The sequence below is a fragment of the Neovison vison genome, chromosome 3 (assembly GCF_020171115.1).
Source record: "Neovison vison isolate M4711 chromosome 3, ASM_NN_V1, whole genome shotgun sequence".
In the NCBI taxonomy this organism is placed as follows: domain Eukaryota; kingdom Metazoa; phylum Chordata; class Mammalia; order Carnivora; family Mustelidae; genus Neogale; species Neogale vison.
Window position 1 is genome coordinate 180,415,919 of NC_058093.1, and position 21,068 is coordinate 180,436,986.

General features: G+C 42.4%; 1 protein-coding gene across 10 annotated transcripts in view; it reads left to right on the plus strand.

Moving 5' to 3' along the window:
• Positions 1 to 21,068, plus strand: part of PTPRM (protein tyrosine phosphatase receptor type M) — a 780,862-nt gene that overhangs the window by 238,955 nt on the left and 520,839 nt on the right. The gene's annotated exons all lie outside the window — the stretch shown is intronic.

Genomic DNA, 21,068 nt, shown 5'->3' on the forward strand with positions numbered 1-21,068 from the left:
CTGAGCAGCGTTAATCTCCCCGCTGGTCTTCACTTGGAATGAGTCGCAGGGAAGTCAGTAGGGACTGAGGCTACTGACCTCTCTATCTGAGTACTAAAGGATGAAAAACGCTTTGCACTGGAGAGGAATGTTCTGCTGCACAGATAGCACAGGCGGAAGATGGAGTCTGTCCTTAGCCCCACACTCGCAGGTCAAAATGGCCTAGGGATTTGACATGTTATTCCCACCTGCCCCCAGGATGAAATTAGTTTGCTTTTTTCTTGGCCAACACCCTCTTCAGAGGAAGTCTTTAACTAATGTTGTCTGGGAAAGATGTAACTTGATTTCTGGAAATAGGATTCTGTACAGTAGTACTGTTTCTCCTAAACTAACTTGGTTTGCATCTACTTTTTTTTTTTTTTTTAAGAAACTTAGATAAAAAAAGAGAGATTTAGGGTGAAAAGTAGTTCAGAGACTGAAGAAAACCCTATCCATTTCCTTGGCTCAATTTGGGTATTACTGCTTCTCAGTGAGAGCTTTAAAGTTTATCTAACCACATTCACTTTCTTTACTTCATTCTGTCTTCTGAGAGCAATTTTGGCTCCCTTCTGCGGTAAAATTCATCCCTCCTTTCTTTATAGCTCCTCTTCCCAAGCACTGACTAACATTTTAGGACCTAGGACATTTAGTCGAACTTCAACATGTCTTGTCTTCACCCTCTGGACTCTGGGTTTTATTTATCTTTGTATCTACCATAGAACTTGGTACATGGTGGATTCTGGAGATAATAAATAAAGAGATCCTAAGCATATCTGAATCTTGTCCTTTGTAGCTGTGACATCTTGGGGGCAGTTACCTACTTCTCAGAGTAGGTTTCTGTACCTCAAGGTGGAAAAAAATAATAAATGCTGCACACAGAATTGTGGTCAAAGTTAAATGTCTAGGAAGTACTTGTGCCTGTGCCCATGACCGTTTGGTTGGCATTAACTGCTATCCTGACTGCTAGGCATGGCGGGAATGCAGAAGTGTGCATGTGCATGGTGCTGGCTTCTGTGCCTGAATATGCAGAGAGGGAGCGAGCTGCTGCTGTGGGGAGTTCGTGTTCCAGTCGAGTGACACATGGGAACTCATGGTGGGAGCACAGGGAGCAACAGGGTTTTATTAGGAACCCAGGAAAACACAGGAGCAGAAGGTTTATTTCTTTTTTAGGTTAGGGTTGAAAAAGTTTCTTGGGAGAGATGAGGCCTGGGCAGTGATCTGAGAAAAGAATATGAAAGTTTTCTAGATGGTTAGCGTGGCCGAGCAGAGATTATAAGCTTGAGGGATTTCAAGTTGTTTAACACTTTTAGGGTATGACATTGAAAAGGGGAGCAGGGAAGGAAGTGGGAAGCAAGCCCTTCCACAAAAGGCAGCCAGGTGCCATGAAAGGGTTTTCTGGAGTGTGGTGAGTCATGGTCAGATATTAATTTGTAAAAAATTAATACCAGATGAGTCCCAAGTTCTGTTGGTGAAACACACTGCTGATTTATCCTTGCCACTGCACCTTCTCCTAGCATGAGACACTACCAGATCCTCCTGGAGAAGAAACGGGTGGGTCTCCTTTGGTAGGTCTATGTGCCCTACCCCCCCCCATGTTAGGTGCATGCACCCAGATGAGCTTCCAGCTGTGCTGCATAAGCCCTAGCTGGAGCAAGGCCAGCTCAGGGGAAAATCAATACTGTATCTAGATTCTCCCTACTGCAGTTCACTCCTGTCAGTTGGTGTCACCAGCTAAACCAAAAGTACTTATCTTAGAATGCAGTCTTCAAATTTGGAGAGTAACCCCCAATCTACTCACTCTATACAGTTAAACCTGCTGCTTTCATTATGGTATGATTCTTGCGGGGGAAGAATACTTAGAATCTGTCTGCAGCAGATACTGATGTTGAATGTAGAGGAAATGATGGTGAGAGAGCCCCCAGGTCTCCCGCTAGAAAATTTGAGGTGTCCCCTCAGGTCTGATAGTTCTTCCCCTGGGGAGCTCCACTGCCTCTGTGCAGACATGTTCCCCCGGAAGCCGCCGTCTTCTGCTGCCTGGCTGTCAATCCTCTGGGAGCAGCTACTTCTGCCAGTGACTCCTGCTGTGAGTCCACTGTGGCCTGTGGGGAAGGGTGCTTTCAAGTGTTGGTCAGACCCTTCTTACTGATTCTTGGGGGCATACCAGGGTGCCATTTGTGTTGTGACTTTGCCGGAGGTTCAGCTTAAGTGGAAGGACATGGAGCTTGGGAGTCATGCAGCAGGCCAGGACCTACTTGTGGGGTCTTCTGCTGGCCCCAGCCTGCCTCTAGTGACAAGGGCCAGCTTCCCTACCACAACTGGGAGCCACCCACAAATTAGCCTCTTCCAGTCCAGACTGAGGGCACTGTTGACTCTAGAAAAGAGAAGGTCTTCTGTAATTCTGGCCCAAATCCTACCTCCATGTTTCCTGCTAGGGCTGATCTCAGTATAAGTGGCAGACAGAGGACCCATCCAGTAGGGATCCCTGGGACCTTGGTGTGGTTCTGTGGCCCTAGCAGGGCAATTTCATAATAACCCCAACCATGAACACACTACCCACAGTGTGGATTCTTTGGAATTCAACACCACCTATGAGGAGCACAAATAGCCTAACTATAAGTTGGGCTATTCTTTTTACTTTTAACATTGTGTCACCTAGAATTTAGAAAAATGCCGTGTGACACATAAAGAAGGCCTTGTTATCCCACGGGTTAATGTGTGAAAGCAGCCTATGTTAAAAGTATCTCTTCGCTTATTTATGGGACAAGTGGATGGAGGTAAGATAGAGTATTAACATTGCATAGATGTATCTGCTTGCCGTGTTAGTCCACTTGTATTTCCTTCCTTCATCAAGTAATTTGTTTCACTTATATTTATTGGCAACCCCCTGCCAATGATCTGTACTTTGGAACTGTATTTTCTCTGTGAATTATTGTTTTTTCTCCCTAACCAGTTTCATTGTAGGCAATATATATGAAGATCTACTGAAGCAAACTCAGAAAATAAAAAAATAAAAAGTTAAAAAATAAAAGTAGTGTGGCTTCAGAATGCCTGTCCTGGGCTATAATGTGGAAATATTCTCTCATTGAGATTGGTTTGAGTCATTATTATGATTTCTAGTGACCAAAAAAGACAACATTCGTAATAGAATTATAAATTTGTGTTCGACTTGACAGTTTCTGGTCTGAATGGTACTTTATATACTAGTACTTGAGAATTATATCTATAATTTAGCTAGTAGATAGGTTAGCCAAAGAATGTTGCCTATGACATAAAGGTCTGCACACTTACATATTTCTGGGTGGGGTTTAAGAAGCTGAAGCTGTTGATTTGATGTGGTCTGTGGATGAGATAGAAATACCACTTCCATCTTATTCTTTATTGCCTTTTTTTTTTTTTTTTTTGGAATGAGCAAAGTCTTCATGGACTACTTTCGCATTTGTCACTACTCTTACACTGAAGTCTCTCAAGGCCACTGGGGACCTCAAACTGTCAATTCCAACTGCCTTTTGGACTGAAGAAGGATATATGTAAAATGGCCAAATGCAACTTAATCTTCTCTTAATTTTCAGGTCCCACCTGCTGAAATGCTCAGCCTCCCGGGGCTTCCATGACATTGTATGTTTATGTCTTGGCATACCAGTCAGTTCCTCAGGCTCCTTTTCCCTCACCAGTCCTAGGCACATAGAAGTTTCTAGAGCTCATATGGTAGGTTGTTTTCACATCACCCCTCACACTTTCTCCCCTGCAGCTCTTTGCCGGGGTCCAGACTTGACTTCCCAGGGACAGTTGTGTGTGTGCAAGTCTCCGGGCTGTCCCTGAAGTGCAGCACATTTAGCTTCCTTCCTGGCATCCAGTAGCTGCATCTCAATGTGTAACACTCTTGGCAATCAGAAACTTTTGTAGACATTATAAAAATGTGTCTGCTGGGTGATAAATGTACCCCTGGTTGAGGACCACTGTCCTCTTGTCCCTCACATTTATAGTGCCCATTCTATTTTCGATGCCTTGTTCAGGCCTTGATATTTTGGTGGGGACACCTAAAGGTCCCCCTGTACAGAACTGCTCTTGCCTCCTCTCCCCACAAAGCACAGAGAAAGTTTACGTGCTAGTGTTCACCCCCATGAAGGCGGTATAGAAATTTAATGAGTACAGACTAAGAAAATGGAAGACTCTCAAGTGGAAGCAGGAGAAGTGTAATGATTTCACACACCTTCACCTCCATGGACAGAAAGGTGCTTTCAGCTATGGGCTGAGTGTTTTTGACCCTCTACCCCATCCCCAAAATCATATGTTGACACCATAATCCACAATATGATGGTATTTGGAGATGGAGTTCGGGAGGCAGTTAGGTTTAGATGAGGTCATGAAGGTGGAGCCCCCATGATGGGATTGGTGTACCTACAAGGAGATGAGTGAGCAGAAATCACCCCCAGTCCCACTGGCTGTGTGAGGACATAGCAGGAAGGTATTTCTCTGCAAACCAGGAAGAAGGCCTGATCAGGAGCTAAATTGGCCTGTGCTTTGATCTTGGACTTCCCAGCTTTCAGAACTGTGAGAAAGAAATGCTCGTTGTTTAAGCCACCCAGTCTATGGTATTTGTGTCACAGCAGCCTCAGATAAGACAGATGTCCAGGGACCCTGAGCCCTGTCTCCCAGTCAGACCTGTTAGCTAATCAGTCTCTGTTGGCTTCTCACACCGGTCTACCCCAGAGTCTCAGCAGTAAATGCCCTTGAGCCCTCCCTCCCTGATATCCTCTGTCCCCACTCCTGGCCACTTCCATGTCACCTCTTGGACAAATCCCTGTCTTCATGCAGGCATCATGGTGGTTCCCCATTCTGCTTCCCCAAGGCGAGGTCATAGCTGTTCTCCTGTGAGCATGACCTAGACCCTGCTGTGGGTGGGCCTTACTTTCCTGTGCAACATTTAAGTGGGTAACATCAGTTTTTGGAATAAACTCTCCAGACGAAGTATGATTTCTCGGTGTTCTGCAAGGCAATGTGAGTCTGGATTGTTCCTCACCAGTCATGGTGGAACCATGAACAACCATGGTGGTCTGATGGTCCTTAACAACCAGCCCAACAACAGCTGGAAGCTGTTGTAGTTTTGTGGTGGTGATTATTTTGTTTTGATTTTTGTCCAGTCGCGTTCTCTTCCTTTCAGAGAAGAGATTCTTTTGTTTTTTGTTTGTTGGTTTCTTTTTTTTTTTATTCACTTTATTGCTCATTTTTGTGCTGCGTCACATTCAGGGTTTTCTTCCCATTTTTTTTTTTCTCTGCTTTGTTTTCAGTAACTGGTAAGACTAGTTCTGTCAACAAGGTTCATTTTTAAATTCAGTTGTGCATTTTATTTTCCTAATTCCTAAGGTTAACAGCTTTGCCTTGCCATTTATAATAAAACAAATCACAAACTCAGATGTGTCTCTCCCTCTTAGAGGATATAGTAAAAGGAGAAAGACCTCATTGACCCAGAATGCTTTTGCCCAAAATGACTTAGAGCATGCTAGGCACCTGCTGTCAGCTCGAAAGACGCTGGCCTGGGAGCATTGGAGCAGGGCTCTGCTCCTCAAGATGGGCTGGCCACTTGCTGGGGCTCTTGAGTGAAAGGAATCACTAGTGTTAACTCCAAACTTGGGTTTTTCTTCATGGAATTGTGCCAGATGCTTCAATGTGGCCGGTTGGCTATTTTAAAGATCCAGAGATATTGATCTTCTATTGCTTCCATTGATAATAAGGCTTAGTGTCATTTCACATGTGGTGGTTAGTCGTGCTGCTGGGACCAGGGTCCCTGCCCAATAATTAAAGGAGGAAATTGGCTAGGAGGGGGTGGCGAAGAGGCGGATACTGAACTAAATGGCATTCCTAATTTAGTTACATTTTGTCTTGGAGAGAATAGAAATAGATTGCTAAAGCCCTGGTTCCCAAACTGTGTGCCAAGGCACCGTAGAGCATTACAACAAATTTATGGAAATATCGTTTACATTGTGGAGAGAAACAAAGCAATATCAGCTGGACAGCATGCAAAGAAGGCAGCTCTTTTGGCCCAAAGATACCATGAAAACAATCACTGAAATACTCCAGTGGACTGGAGACTATTTATGCTTTCTCTGCTGTGTGAGACCTGACACTTCTGTTCCTGCTGGTCACCACTACCGCGAGCACTTCACCTCTTTATTCTTAGCCTAGTATTTGCTCACTCCCTAAATATTTATTGGCTTACCCCCTCCATGGGGAGATAACAGTAAGCAGAACAGATGGGAATCCTGGATGTCTTTGAAGCTTACATTTTTCTGGAAGCCTATATAATAGGATATTATTGGGGATCACCACAAGCCAGGCATTGTTCTGAAAGATTTGCATTTATTAACTCATTTAATCCTCACAAAATGTGTTTCATAAATATAATCATCATTGCCATTTATATGTGTCTGGCATAAGGGTGACTCTCAGACCACTTTGCTGATCCTACTCATCGGGCAAACACAACAGCAGCATCAAGAACCAGAAGGAAACGTGTTCCATCCATCTGTTTACATGGATCACCGTGAGATGCTCCGACTGGGGGGATGAGCCTGCCTGGTCTTAACCTCACAGGAGACCAGACACTTCGCATTGTCTAAAACACATTCTGAATGTGTCCTCATCTCCATCTGTGATGCTTCTGTTGCAGACTTAATGGACCCTGCATTAGCAGAATGTTAAGCCTCTATGGGGGGCATGTCCCTTGTGAATGTGTCATGGGGAGACTTGCTCCCCACACAGCAACGGGCGGGGGAGGTTTGTGTAAAACCAGCAGTCCCATCCAAGTGTCCCTTCCAGTCATAATGGAGAGCAGCCGACTTGGGGGTTGTCCTCTGGTAACGTCAAGTGCCATGACTTCAGAGATCAACATGACCTACTACAGTGTTTCTTTCTTTCTTTCTTTTTTTTTTTTAAGATCTTTGTTTATTCAACAGAGAGAGATCATAAGTAGACAGAGAGGCAGGCAGAGAGAGAGGTGGGAAATAGGCTCCCTGCTGTGCAGAGAGCCCAACACGGGGCTCAATTCCAGGACCCTGAGATCATGACCTGAGCCAAAGGCAGAGGCTTAACCCCATGAGCCACCCAGAAGCCCCTACAGTGTTTTCTTTCTATATGTTGCTGGGCTCTGCTGTTTCCTCAGAAAGCAAAAGTCTGCAGAAACTGAGAAAGTAAGGATATTGGATGGTTATTGGTTACATCAAATGAAATTTCCATGAAATAAAAAAAGCTCATACTGTTACTATCTTTCCCATAATGAAAATAATACTTGCTCACCAGAGAAAGTACAGAAAGTCATATAATAAAATAAATGTAACTCCAATCATATCATCCAAAGAAAACAGCTCTTTACTTTTTGGCCTATTTTCCTTTGCTCTTTTTCTTAGCAATGATAGAGTTCCCTTCCTTTACTAAAAATCTACCATTCACCAGTTGTATGTGGGGCATCATGGTGGCACTTTGGTGCAAAGTGGCATAGATATATGTTTCCATTAATATGGGTATAAAGAGAAGGGAAATTATTATCTCCCTAATCTTCAAAACAAACCCAATACTTCCTCTCAATCATACACCTCCCTCTATTTTGTCTCCCCCCCTTTTTTCTCACAGCCGTGAACTTGATGTCATTAAAGATAGATGTAGCTTATAGCTCTTCTCAAATTTTTATTAAAATTCACCTAATAGGAGAGGCTAAAGAAAATATGTCCTATCTTTACCTCTTTGCTATAATACTTCCCAGAGCTGTGCTCCAGTTTCCAAATCTCTCTCCTCTAGAGCAAATTATCTGAGCTTAAGGACTATGGCTTACCCATCTTTTTAACCTTGGAAAGAGGTAAGTGTTCAATAACTGTATGCATCTCCTTTTCATTAGAGCCTTGCTCTAAGGTATCATTGATCTTAGCTGGGCACAGCCACTGAGCACCAAGCACCTAGACTTTCACAACACAAACCAGAGAGGAATTAAGCCCTACAAGGAGCCTTCAGGGAATCTGCATGCTCCCTTACCAGGACCCATCTCTGCGGTTGTACACGTGCCCACGACAGTGCAGGCATATCCATAATGTCCTTGTGTGTCCTGAGTTGATCAGGAAACATGGGTCCCTCCTATTGTGGACACTGATCATGGGTCAGTAACCTGCCAACAAACAGTAGACATAATCTGCTCAGAGCACTTCATCAAGTGTGTCAGAGTTATAGAGAGAAGCCGAATAGATTCCATGACCACAGGCCGTTTGTAATCCAGAGCAATGTGACAGTGGCTGACATGTCCTAGCAGACGATCTGAATCTAAGACAATTGTGTGTAAGTACGCACATGCGTCTGTGACACTTACACGTGATCCCACTTCAGGCTTACTAAAATCATATGGATGCAAGGGTCTAGAATTCGAAGCTTCTCTCATGGTTTTGTTGGGCAACAAGGTTTAGGGACTGCTGAGATAGAATTCTTACACTAAGAAAATTTTGTGAGGGGAAATTGAAACCTAAAAGCAACAAGACTGGAAAGCCCTTCAAGCAGGCCCTTTTCTGATACCTGCTCATATGGGCAGGGTCTGGCCTACACCCCTCGTCTAGCTGGAAGGGTGCCTCATTCCTGAGTTCTGTTGAGCTGGGTTGAGGGTGATCAAGGGTACCATCCCATACATATGGTGGGAAGGATGCTCTGTTTCTCTAGACTGAAGTAGGAAGTAAGCAAGACTGTGAGCATGAAAGGATTGTTCCAGTGCAATGGAGAAAGAGTGTTTTGGAAGCCATGTAGGAAAACTGGAAATGGAACCAGCTGGTCCTACAGTTGGCCCTAATACCTGTGTTCCTTGTATTTCATGTTCTCAACAAGATAAAGGAAGCAATAGGCATGAAAATATTTGTAAAAGAATAATTACATAAGTGAATGATGGAATTCTCTATATATTACCAAAATAAATCACTTTTCTCCTCCTTTTTTGGTCTGGCCTCCAGTAAATTCCAGCATTTCACATTTAACACTGCCTTATCCCACAATACCAAAGACATGCACCGACTGTCAAGACCAAATTGTATTTTGAATCCAAAATAAAATAACTTTTCTATTATCTACCATTTGGTTTATCCATACCTTTTTTTTATTATAAATAATGAAACCCTGAATATAGGTGATAATAATAATAATGATATCTTTGCAAGTCTGTGCACGGTTCAAAGCACTTCTGTGTTGAGAGGAACAAACAAAATAATATATATAAATTTAAGACAGCTTTGTGCATAATATTTTCAGGACACCTGAAAACCCGAGTACATAATAATTATATATTTGCCTGCCTTAGAATTCAAGATGACACTCTCTTCACATTCAAGATAACAATAGATGCATATTTTATTTCCAAGCAAATGCTTGTACATTCTACCTTAGTTAATCAAGGTATTTGTATTCCAGAGATAGGTGGCCAAAACTAGATTCCCAGGGTAAAGTGGCATTTTTATATCGGTGCCTTGCAGATAAGTGGACTATCAGTTGAAAAATTGTATGCGTGAGTAGCCAAAACACGTGTCTGTGTTATGTTATTGAAATTTTAAAAATGTTGGCTGTGAGATCACTTGTAAAGATATGTCAGTGTGACACATAAATCTTAAGACGCTTATAAAGCTCCTGCAAGAGTAATTGTAAGACCCTTAAATACATGGAGTTGTGGGTCTCATGAAGTAGAATTCTTTCAGCAGGCCATGGAGACGAAGGCTAAAGACTTCCATGTGATACTTCACAATTTTATTTTTTTTAATTTTTAGTGGAAACTAGAACTGTTCCTTCTCTGGAAAGAACTAACTAGCCAGTGTCTTATGCCCCTTGGGAATTTGTGTTTTTCTTCTTTCTGTTTATTTACTTATTTATCTCTTCACTTTTGTCTTCGTTTTGGTATTGAACATTTTAATACCAGAGTATTGATCCTCATTATTTTCTTTTGTCCAGGGGTAATTAAATAGTCATTTAGCAAATCCGGTCTGTACTTTAATTTTTATTTTTATTTTTTTAAAATATTGTATTTATTTATTTGACAGAGAGAGAGATCACAAGTAGGCAGAGAGGCAGGGAGGGGTGGGGAAGCAGGCTCCCTGCTGAGCGGAGAGCCCCATAAGGGGCTCGATCCCAGGACCCTGAGATCATGACCTGAGCTGAAAGCAGAAGCTTAACCCACTGAGCCACCCAGGCGCCCCCTGGTCTGTACTTTAGAGAGTGAATGATCCGGTTCAACTGGACCTAGTGGCATGCCTCCCTTCTTTCAACTGTCATGAGTTAAATGCTGTAACATAGTTTGATATGCTTTCTGGATCAGGAAAATGTAGTAATATCCCAGAATGTCTCAAATACTGTGTTTTGCGTCCCCTTATCCATTCCCCTTCTTTTCAGTAACTGAACCCACATTTCCTTGGACTCTACCTGTCTTATTGCCAACCCTGTGCTTCCAGTGAGGCCCTGCTCAGCTGCAGGAGTGGGACATGCCATACAGGGCCGGGCAAAGCCTCCGTTTCCCCCAGCCATAAAGTCTGGTTGGGAGGTGGGATACCGCAAGTCAATGTAATCCCATCTCTCGGGTCTCCACTGTGTGTTTAGAAACTGAGCTCACTCGATTAGACTGAATCATGAGACTTATGTCATAGTTGTTAGAAAACGGGCTGTTTACCATGGGCCTTGAGTAGGAAGGTTATAGGCCTGTTGTGGTTGACAGTTATTCTAGCTGAGACAAGGACGGAGCTGAGTGACAGGGATTTCAGCCAGAGGCATTGTTTGAAGTGTTTGAGTCCTTTTCTCCTAGCACCTGGGAGCATTTTTACTCCTCGATCTGTTGGTTCTGTGAATCTGAGTATTTCCCTTCTGGATTACCCTAGTTTGATTTGGGTTTTCTGTCACCCCTGAATAGAACAGACACTGTAGGGTGCCTAGGTGGCTCAGTGGGTTAAAGTCTCTGCCTTCAGCTGAGGTCATGGTCTCAGGGTCCTGGAATAGAGCCCCACATCCGGCTCTCTGCTCAGCAGGGAGCCTACTTCCCCCGCCCCCACTACCCCCGCCACCTGTCTCTCTGCCTCCTTGTGATCTCTGTCAAATAAATAAATAAAATCTTAAGAAAAAAAAAAAGAACAGACACTGCATTTTGTTTATGGAGTGAGGTGTGGCATACGACCCGACTCTTTCCTCTCACTTCTTGAACACGTCACCTGCGGTGCTAGGATTTGTAAGGGACTGACTTGGATGTTCCAGAAGTGCATTTAGGAAAACTTGTGTCATTAGGTGGGGAGAATTTAAATTTCCTAAAGACTCTAGAAAATCACACTCTTTAATCTTATGGCACTTAGTTTGAGGAAAATATATATCCCTTTTACTTTCAACAAGGGCTGGATTTCAGCCGTCAGCCATTGATTATCTGTACTGGGAAGTGGAGCTGTGGTCTGAAATATTGCCCAAGGTTGTTTATATTTTACGTTGTAATCAAACCTTTGGGGAACAACTCTGCCTTCTTTTTCATGCCGGTCTTATGCCAACACAAAAAGTATATTTATTTTCTGATCATTCCAATTAACATTCCAGGCAGGATTACTGACTGACAGAGGAAGGCTTCCTGAGTTTTAAATTTTGTTCTGGATAATTTACAAGGGAAAAAACGTACACGTGATTAGTTAAGAATTAAGTTAAAATTGCATTTTAGAGGACGTGTGTACATATAGTCACCTTTGAAGGTATCGTATCTTAAAGCTTTGGGAAAAGACATCTCTGGGGTCTGTGAGAATTAACTTCATATGTCTATCTCCATAAGTTGACAAGGAAAGTGATCCACATTTTTCACTGTTCTGGCAGGGTCTAGGCTGGAAAAGCCATTGGCAATGTGTCCATTCTTTTCAGGCATGATTCAGCTTCTCAACTTCAGAGCTTGCTGTAGCAAGAAATTGACAAATGGTCAGAAATGTGCCTTCCGTGATGTGCCTCGGTGATGTTTTGTTTTGCTCAAACGATAGATTGGCTTTATGTAGAATAAAAGCCATTAGAAACATATGGTACAACAGTTGGCTGCAGAATTTGTTTGTTTTGTTGTAACTCCAGAAGCTGCTACTGTTTGGCTTTGACATGCCCTTGAAAATCCAAGATGCTTTGGTCAATGTGTTTGTTGCATTAAACTTCCTATAAATTTTATTGGAACTTTTGTTGCGTAAGACAGGCTTCACTTCTTCTTCTTCTTCTTCTTTTTTTTTTTTTTTAATTTCAAGTTGATTTGAGATGAAAGGACAAGATGCAATTTGTAAAGTACAAGGAAAGTAATTGGAGAAGCTACATGCAGAAATCAAGCTTGTTATTTTATAGTCACGTGGCATTATTTTAAATTTCGTGAGTGGAAAAGCAGATCATATGGAAGGGATTTCTATCAATGCTGAAGCTCACACTGAATTGTAAGTGATCATAATATAACCAAAATTGTGTCATTCAGAAAGACGTAAGTGTTATTCCAGAGCCTCACTGCTGCTTGAAGCTTCTTTATAAAAACTGAATCGTCGTATTTCTAACTTTAGGTCAGGCAGATTAGGACACTTTGGGCTCACATCATTGCTTAATGAAAGGCATGGTCAGCGTTTGCTTATTCAGAGAGCAATTTGCAGATTATCTGGCAACAGAGTTGCTTAAATTACTCTGACATGAATATAATCCTGAAAAGGAAGTGACTTATCACTGTTGATGGTGTGAGGGTCCTTTGTTGGGCAATTTGAGAATCAAATGCCAGATGGAACCATGGGTTCAGAAAGTTTATAAAATGAAGCCCTTGGCTCAGGAGTGGGATTTGGGGAAAGGAGTAGAAAAAAATAAAACCACTTAACTTATACTTTGAAATTCTTATCCTATGGGCTTAGAAAGATGACATTTGTGCCATGTTGTTGTTTTTTCTCTCTCTTTTTTTAATACCCTAGGTCAGTTTAAACTCTTTCTGATGTTACTGGAGCATATATTATTTAATCTTTCTAGAACCTGAGACAGAAGTCACTGTAATAAACGTTTAACACGTTAAGTGCCGATATTTTGAATTCACCTTTATTTTAAGGCACTTTTTCCCCTGAAATGAATGATGTATTCTCCTGATAATCAAAATGGAGTTATGATAAACATAAATTGGCTTTTCTTGCTGACTCATAATTCAGAGAGTGAGTTGCTGTGATGAACATGAATGTAAGTCTTGTTTCCCAAGCAGGTGAGGGCACCCAGAGCTAAAGAGGATGATGTCCTAGACCTGTCTGCTCCTTCGGAAACAGCTAGCAGGTCCCTTTCCTTTTTCCTTTAGACACAGTGTCACATAAAGGTGGGGTGAAGCATGAGACCAACTGATCCTCTGGTTTACAAGATTAATTTGTAAGTAAAAACCAAGAGACACAAGGCTGCTCTTTATAAGTAGTGAGAACAATGGGTATAAGCCAAGACTGTCCAGGACATGATGGTGGTTATCCCAGTAATAATTAGCACACATGGAGCATTTGCTCTCTGTCCACCATTGTGCTAAGCACCTGTGGGCATGATCTCCCTTCAGCCCAATGAGAGCCCAATAAGGTAGGTACTGTTTTTCAACCCTGTGATGGTTAATGTCCCGTCAGCTTGGCTAGGCCATGGTACACAGTTGTTTGGTCATACTGTGGTCTAGATGTTGTTGTGAAGGTAATTGTAGATGTGGTTAACATTTAAATCAGTGAATTTTGACCAAAACAGATAACCTTTCATAATATGGGTGGGCCTCCTTGAATCAATGGAAGGCTTTAAAAGATGAGTTCCTTTTTTTTTTTTTTTAATAAAGATTTCATTTATATGGTTGAGAGAGGGAGAGAGTGAGAGAAAGCATAAAGGGGAGAAGGCTAGAGGGAGAAGCAGACTCCCTGTGGAGCTGTGAGCCTGATGCGGTACTTGATCCCAGGACTCCAGGATCATGACCTGAGCTGAAGGTAGTTGCTTAACCAACTGAGCCACCAAGGTGACCAAAACTGAGCTCCTAAAGAAGGAATTTACTTTAAGACTGCTACCTAGAAACCCTGCCTGAGTGTCCAGCCTGCTGCCCTGTGGGATTTGGACTTGCCAGTTTTCACAATTGCATGAGACAATTCCTTAAAATGTCTCTGTCTCTGATACATTCTATTATATAACCAATATGTACTATTGGTTTTGCTTCTCTGGAGAACCCTGACTCATGCAGTCCTGATTTTACAGATGAAACCAAGGCACAGGGAGGTTAATTAACTTATCTAAAGGCAAGTCACACAACTCATAAATGGAAAGAGGAAATCTGAATCTGGATTTTTGGACTCCAGGGCTCAAGCTCTTTACCATTAAGCTCTGTTTCTTCTTAAAAACATAAACGAGACAACAGCAGAAACCCTCATGTGATTTTTGTCTCAACTGACCTTACCTCTTTCTGGGACTCTTCATTGTTCCTGACATTTTTCTGCTGTTACAGAGCATCAGTCAAAGCCTTTGTGATAGTTGTGTGTTGATACTGAGTTGTGTTGGTATGACACTGATAGTTGTGTGTTGATACAGTTGTGTGGTATGTTACTGAGCCACTGGTACTTGTGGTCCAAAGTAGGCATCCTTCAATTGCCCTCCTACAAAGTTGTCTCAGGGCATATGAAGGAATATCTCTGTGAATTTTTGGCATTTATGGTAAGTGTTTCAGCAGCAGACCTACTCCAAACCTATCAATGAATTATCATGATCATTATTAATTAGTGCTAATTCAGACATAATGCAATAGGCGGATATTTTTCACAACTACTGGAAGGAGTAACTCATTGAAATTAATATTGTGTTAGACATAAGAAACATCAAAACTTCTACTTTTATATTACATGGAGAGGTAAATTTTTATGAGGAATTTACAATCAAGGGTCGTATCTTGAGTCACAGGGTTATGTGTGACTCAAAACAGCAATTATTATTATCTCTCAGAGTTTCTGTGTATCCTGAATTCAGACATACCACAGTGGCAATGACTCGTCTCTGTTCCACGATGTCTGGGGCTTCACTTGGAGGTCTCAAAGTCTAGGGCCTAGGATCCTCTGAAGGTTTGTTCCCTCATACGTCTAGGAGTTGATGGCTGTCAGCTGGGGACCTTGCCGAGGCTGCTGTTTATAGTCCCCAGGTATGGCCTCCTCACGTGGCCTGGGATTCCTCACAATATGGTGACCAGGTTGCAAAGGGAAACATCTTGGAGGTAAGGTGAGGGCTGTGTGGCACTCTAAGAACCAGCCTCAGACGTCCTGCAGCAACACTTCCCCCACAGCCGCCAAGGCCCTCCTAGTTCAAATGGACGGAACATAGACCCCACCTTTCAGTGGAAGTGTGTCAGCATCACCTTTTAGGAAGAGTGTGTGAAAGAGGATGTATATTGGTGTGGCCATTTTTGGAAAATACAATCTTCCCAGCATCCTCCAACCACAGCAGTTCATATTATGTCCCTTGTGTGTGCAAAATATACTCAGCCTCCTGCCACAAGGACTGACGTCTCCTTTCAGAAAAGCATAGTCTCAGAGTCCAAGATCTCACCATCTAAATCAGGTTCAGGTGCAGAAAGGCCACCTCTGCTGAGGTTTTGTAAGAGGTTTTGTATCTTCAGTTTGAAGACCTGTGAACTAAAAACACAAGTTATCTGCACCACCCACCACATACAGCAGTGGGACAGCCATTGGTGAACAGGGCCTTCTGTTCAGAAAGGCCTGGAAGGAGAAGCAGGCAGGAGTCCCTGATTCACAGAAATTCTGAAACACTGCCTGGCCTGCAGGGCAGCAACTTGATTAAGATTCTATCCTGCTGTCTAGAAACGATTCCCCATGACTTTTGGCTTCTGTCCGAGTCATTCTTCCTCTTCCGTAAGAAGTGGCTTTTTTTTTTTTTTTAAAGTATTTCTCCCAGCCTTATATCTGCTTGTACTGATTTGAGCATTCAGTGGTCTCTTCTCATTAGAACTGTCTCTGTCCAGTTTAGTCTGAGCTGTCAATGTTTCTATTGGCCCAGTCTTTAAAACAATAACAACAGCAACAAAACAAAAAACAACCTGGTGGATTTCCCCTGAATCTAATTGAAACTCACTCCTTTAGACAAAAACTACACTCATTGAAATAAGGCCTGTAACTTCTGATGAGGAATGTCATCCTCAAGATACTCAGAGCTAGCACTGTGTGATGGACAGAATCTCTGAGGCGTGCTCCTGGAGTGCCTCAGCCTCTTGCCTAATGCCACAGTTCTCTGAGGCACCGGCTTATGTCTTTCAGATGTTTTATTAAAGGACAAGCGAACCCTTGGCTTCATTACTGAAGGTTGTTTGCTGGGTGGAATTCATTATCATCCATCCTAGAAGAACATTACACTAGGAAAGTCTGAGGTTGTGAAATTGCTTTTTCTTGAAGCAACAATTAGAATGTGGCCCGTCGTGTTCAAAATTGTGTTATGCGGACTTGCACAGTGCACATCTTAGATGAATGTGCAACACTTTTGAGACCTTCATGAAAACACGCAAAATGTCCAGACCTGGGTGCTTTACCTAAGTTAGGCTATATGTTCTGTCACATTTTTTATGAAACGATGAACTTTTGCTTGTATTCTCACTCATGTGTAAAGCATTCCATCTTCTCACGACCACACAGGTCCTGCGGGAATTTCTTCTGATCAAAGCTTTCTCTTTGGGAGAAATTTCCAGTACACTGTAACCTAAATATCTATGGGATAAACGAAATAGCCTGATTAGCAACATTTTTCTTTGCTATTGATTTCTTTTTTACAGTTACAGACAAAACTCGCTTTTACTTTAAGTCTGATAGTACCTTTTTTATGTTTGTCCTTCATCCTTCAATCATGGAAATTTTGAAACAAAAATTTCTTTTCCTTCTTCTGGAAACCCTGTCATGTTCCCAGGGTCCATAGACATGGCCCAGTGTTGCAAATGAGTTCCCTCAGATCTAGATCAGCATTCGGGATGTTCCTTAACATCCCTTTTTGGGATCGGAGTCTGGGGAAGGGAAAGACGAAGCAGCTTTACTTCTCTTTCTGCCCAGTCCTGCAAAGCAGTCTCCACCAAGGCCTCAGCCAACCCCGTCTGTAACACCTGAAGTACCATGGCCTTTGGGAGTGGTCCTGCATTGGGGGTGAGGTGGCTGAGGATCCATATCCCTGTGTCGACCAGTCACCAGATATGAGTTACCTGGGGCAAGGTAACTCTCTTCATCCCAGGCAAAATTAGAGGCCAGCAGCTAATGACCAGCAGTGTTCAGTATTCAGTCCAAGGTGAGGAGGGATCTGGGCAGCATCTCAGGTTCTGTTACACACATCTGAAAGGGAACGAGGTCGGAGGGAAGGCCAGATGAGTTCTTTGTATTTGGTACTGGTAGATCTCTCATGAGAGAGAACACGTGGTCTATCGTGTTGAGTTTTTTGGTTTCGATACTGAATTGTTCCATTCTATGTGTGCCCTCATCCTTTACCCTGGGACTCTGGGACTCCCCCGTGCATCCACACCGCAGCAGTGACTTGTGCCTAACGTGATTAACATGCGTACAGGGTTGCCGTTATTGTCTTGCGTGTCCTTGTCCCACAGTGGATTGAAAGGCTTGCACCATATTTTATTAATCTTGTCTCATCTGCCCAGCCAGGTGCCCAGCACATGAAGGCTGTCAGAAGACATTGTTTTACTTCCCTTTCTGTTTGAAACTCCACTCATCCATTCTGAGTAGTTGGTGTGGGCTCCTAGTTCTAACCGCTGATCTTACTGGGGCTTCTGGGCCTGTCGCTGATGTTGGTTCCTCTCTGAATACTTGTCTTTTTCCTTATTTCAACTCTATTTTAGCTGATTTCTGATACTCCTTGAATTAGCCTGCCCTCTCTACCCACTTCAGAGTATCACTTTATTTTTAAGGACAGAAGCACCAAGCAGGTCTAAATTAGGAGTCCCTGAAGGTCCCTTAGAATTTAATTTGTCACTAGTTATCTAATAGTTGCTTCTTGACTGACAGAGTTCTATTTAATATTGTATGAAGGGTGTTTTCTTCTCTTTGCTTGATGGCAGTTTCTAAGTCTCAGATCTATTTCAATAAAAAGGGGGAATTTATTGGCTTGTATAGTTGGGAGTGGGGGTGAAAGAGAATGGCATCAGGCACAGCTGAATCCAGGGGCTCAAACAACATCAGCCAGGCTCTGTCTCCTTTTCTATAGCTCACTTCAATTCCCCCTATGCTGTGGCTTTATTCTTAGGCAGACTTTATCCCTATGGTATGAGAGATGACTAATGATGACCTCAAACTTATCTTTCTACAACTCAAGATCGGAAAGGAAAACGGGCCACCTTTCTTCCTCCCAGAATTCATATTACACATTTTACACATTTCCTGGAGAGGATCCCACACCCAAATCCAAACAATGCCTTCAACAGTACTAGGAGATGGAGAATTCTTATTTGCCAGCCTGAGGCATCTGGTCACTTTGATTGACAGGCTCACACAGGCTATGTGCATTTGGAGAGTCTCCCCCATAGAAGGCATTCTGGGCAAGCACAAGTGTCATCTGTCACCCCAAAAGGGAGAGTATCTACTCACACATAGAGAGCTATTTCAAGAGAGATATGGACATAGCAAAAATAGACACGCATTTCAGATCACAGGGTCACTTAATGAGTCAGAATTTCAGACACATTACTTTTCAAAGTAGGTAGCCATAGGTCTGCCTCAGGTACATTGTCATATTCATCTCTTTTTATAGGAGTTGGTCTCTTTCCATCCCTTCCCCACTTGGGGTGGTACCCAGCCTATACAAAGCACTGCGTAGTCATCTGCTGGGTAAACTGGAACCAATGTCAAGTTTTTATTTGCATCCCTACTTAAATATGTAGACTCTTTCAGAGTCTGGCCAGGCAGCTCTCAGAGATTTTGTCTTTCTAGAGTCAATTGAAACAGTAAGAAAAATGCTTGATTTAGTTTAATCATCTAGGTCGTCATGCTGCTGATAAACGTGATTCACGCGGTGAAAGGCAGGCTGCCATATTTCACATGGAGAAAAAGAAAAAGATGTGGTTTACTGTTATCTAATGTCTTTGCTTTCATTCAGTTCTGAATTACAAGGAGTTGCTGAAAAATAAAATTTGCCGTGGAGCGCTCCTACTTTACACAGTATGGATAAACCCACTGCTTCTAAAACGAAGTATTTCCATTTTCTTTTAAAACCATGATAATTCATTGCATGAAGTAGCACATTAACTTCTGGAAGTTAAATAGCTTTTATTGTAAATGTGTCAAATTTCCTTATAAATAAACTCCCAAGTATGTTTCAGCCTCAATTCTGCTTTAGGAATTTGAAAGTTCTTTTCCTCCCCAGTGTCACAGGGGAGCATATGGCCGATTTGGCTGCTTCTTTGGTGGCATCTGCCTCATTAATATATATACATACACTTTTTGTAGAATGTATTGCACCCAGAATGAGTCTGACTTTCCCTCTTCGTAGGAAATAGATTTTCCTCCAGTGGCCGACTGTGATGTTTTGCTCATTTCACTTTGGGTGGAATCCATATGTCTATGATTGCAGGCAGAAAGTTTTGTAGATTTCAGTGGGGATCCAAAATGTTTCAGGCTGTCAGGAAAGTGTTCCTCTCACAGAAGTCTGGTGTGTGTTTTAATGACATTCTCCCTGTGCCTCCCTCAGGCACCCCATGCTCACTGCCTGCCCTTGCCATCTTTATTAAGCAAAGAGAATGAATCCTAGATTTGCCTGTTTTAGAGTTTTAGTCATGAAAATTACATTGAAATATTCAGATCTGGTAAAACTCTAAAAATGTAAAACTCTAGCTCTAAACCTTGAGTGGGAAACGAGGGAAGATGCTGACTGATGTATTCCTTGGCGGGGGCACTGTTAACAACAAAAGGTGGTTTTTGAGCTTTTAGTCTGGGTCTCAGTTTAAATGAAATGAATGAAATTGGTCTGTTAGTATGTTCCTCTGTGGCTATGAAATGGAGATATTTGGCAACACTTTAAAATAGTGAAGTGTCTGTAAAAACTGGGAAGGAATAATTTAAAAGAACAGACTGGCCATGTTGCAGAAATTGAGCGAGATGTGTCTTTACTCTGCAAAGTATGGGAATAAAAGGGAGTCATAGGAAATAACAAACTCAAGAGAGAAAATTCCAGTATAAAGCAAGGAACTGTCTTTACAAATGCTTGGTATGAAAGATGCTACTTACATTAATATTTGTTTTAATAATAATAATCCTGAATTTGCTGGGTCGCCTGGGTGGCTCAGTGGGTTAAGCCGCTGCCTTTCGGCTCAGGTCATGATCTCAGGGTCCTGGGATCGAGTCCCGCATTGGGCTCTCTGCTCAGCAGCGAGCCTGCTTCCCTCTCTCTCTCTCTGCCTGCCTCTCCATCTACTTGTGATTTCTCTCTGTCAAATAAATGGATAAAATCTTTAAAAAAAAAATCCTGAATTTGCTAATGTCTGTTGAGTTTTTACTACCTATGGTAGGAAGTACGTTCCTAAATACTTTCAGGTGTTTTATATATATCCTCACAGTTCTCTGTGTTATTGGTAGTACAATTATCCCCATTTGATAAATAGTGAAAGTGGATGCAGAGTTTCAGTCACTTATCTGGGTGTAACAGTTGAGGTTGGCACCCAGGCACTCTGTAGATGTGGGCAGTTCACGTCCCCTCGCATTATCTGGAATAAGATTGTGCATTATAGATGCGTATTTACAACAGTTTGTCCCAAGGTTTATTTTATTTATTTGTTTGTTTGTTTGTTTGTTTATTAAAGATTTTATTTATTTATTTGACAGAGAGAGATCACAAGTAGGCAGAGAGGCAGGCAGAGAGAGAGAGAGGAGGAAGCAGGCTCCCTGCTGAGCAGAGAGCCCAATGCGGGACTCGATCCCAGGACCCTGAGATCATGACCTGAACTGAAGCAGTGGCTTAACCCAATGAGCCACCCAGGTGCCCCTCAAGGTTTATTTTAAAATATATGCAGTTTGGGAGAAAATGAAATGAGAACGTGAGATTCTGGGCTT